The sequence below is a fragment of the Condylura cristata genome, unplaced genomic scaffold, assembly GCF_000260355.1.
Source record: "Condylura cristata isolate star-nosed mole 26May11 unplaced genomic scaffold, ConCri1.0 scaffold00041, whole genome shotgun sequence".
Classification (NCBI taxonomy): Eukaryota; Metazoa; Chordata; class Mammalia; order Eulipotyphla; family Talpidae; genus Condylura; species Condylura cristata.
This window is the reverse complement of record NW_004567142.1, coordinates 6,988,064-6,989,728: the sequence shown is the minus strand read 5'-3', so window position 1 is coordinate 6,989,728 and position 1,665 is coordinate 6,988,064.

The window sequence follows — 1,665 nt, the reverse complement described above, 5'->3', positions numbered from 1 at the left end:
GCTGGCCCACCCCGGTGGCTGTCACTTGTGTCCCCCTCCACCAGTCAAAGGCCTGGGCGCTGGGGGCCGGGCCTCGGGCCGTGGGGTACGTGGACTCCGGGAGGCCGCTCCACCCTGCAGGGCCTGGCCGAAAAGGACGTCCCCGCGCAAACAGCAGGCGGCTCGGTGGGAAAGCCTCGGAGGCAGGGCCCGCCACACGGGGAGCACCAGGGGGCCAGCGGGGCAGCTGGGGACAGCAGGGGCAGTGGTAGGGCCGGAGGACTGGGCAGGAGTCGGCGAGACCTCTGGGGCGGGAGGTGCCGCAGGATGCTGGCAGGAGAATAAGGGGTAGCGGCCAGGCTGGCTGTGAAGGGTGTGGCCCCGAGACTGAGCGAGCTGGGGTGTGGGGCAGCCGGGCCCAGGGCTTGGGGAGGGCCGGAAGGCCCAGGCTCGCGGCGGCGGGGAGTGGAGGTGCTGGAGCAGGGCCAGCTGTCCAGCGCACATGCACGCTGGGCAGCTTCCGAGGACGGTGCTGCCGCGGGAGGGAGCCAGAGCGAGGGCTGCCGCGGGGTGCAGAAGGAAGAGTGGGTTTGCGGGGGCCAGAGTCAGCTGGGTCCTCTGCCCCCGGACGGGGTGCCCAGGCCCATCCCTGGGACCTGGGCTCCGGGAAGTCCCGGAGCCGCTGGACTGCGGGGGGCCGGCAGGCCACAGCCAGCCTCCAGGCCGCGGGCTGCAGCCCCCATGTTCCTCTGGCTGTCTCTCCCCAGCAGTGACACCCTGGGCTTCGAATAGCAGGACGGAGTCGGACCTCAGTCGCCAAAGTGTCAGAGGAGCCCGACCGGCCAGGTAGCCCCCGGACCTGCACAGTACCCAGCCCCCACTGAGTGGCAGCCCAGACCCTGGCTCTCTCCTCTCCCCACAGGCCCAGGATGCAGGGAGCTGGACGCAAGAAGCAGGGTGCCATGTGGCGGGCGGGGCTCGCGCCTCTCCGGTATACCTTACTGTATTGGGGGGCGGGGCGGGACCCAGCTTGCCAAAGATTAAAAGCCGGAGTCTGAGCTGCCTGGGTGCCTGTGTGCGCCGCCCACTCAAAGAAGGGGGGGTCGGGCTGGAGGCGGAGGGGCGTCCACACCGACCCCGCCGCGCGTTCCAGAAGGGTCCCTGCAGTCCTGCGCTTCCATTGGCTGGGGCCCCCAGGGCCCCAGCCAATCCTGGCGGGGGGGTCGTGTTTTTCCTGGGCTCGGGACCCCCGAACCTCAGAAGCCAAGGGCACCGGACAAAGCCGCCAGAGCAGCCGACCCGGTGACAAGCCGCCAGCAGACTGGTGAGGCCCGGCGGTGGGGTCGGGGCGGGGTCTGGGGGTGCCGGTCAGGGCGAGGGCCTCCCCAGGTCTCAGGGGCCCCTGTGCCCGCAGGAGTGGCCGCCCCCGTGGATGCTGGACAGTGACTCCGAGAAGCCCCACAAGGGGCAATGTCCAACGCCGCCCTTCGACCCCCGGTTCCCCAACCAGAACCAGACCCGAAACTGCTACCAGAACTTCCTGGGTGAGCCGGTGCCCGCCCGCGTAGGGCAGTTGGGCGAGGCCGGAAGGGCGAGGGTCCGCGAGCGGGGTGGGGTGGAGGCCGTTGCCCGGGGCGGGGCTTGCCCTGGACGGGCGGAGCCTCCCAGAGGGGCGTGGCGAGCCTC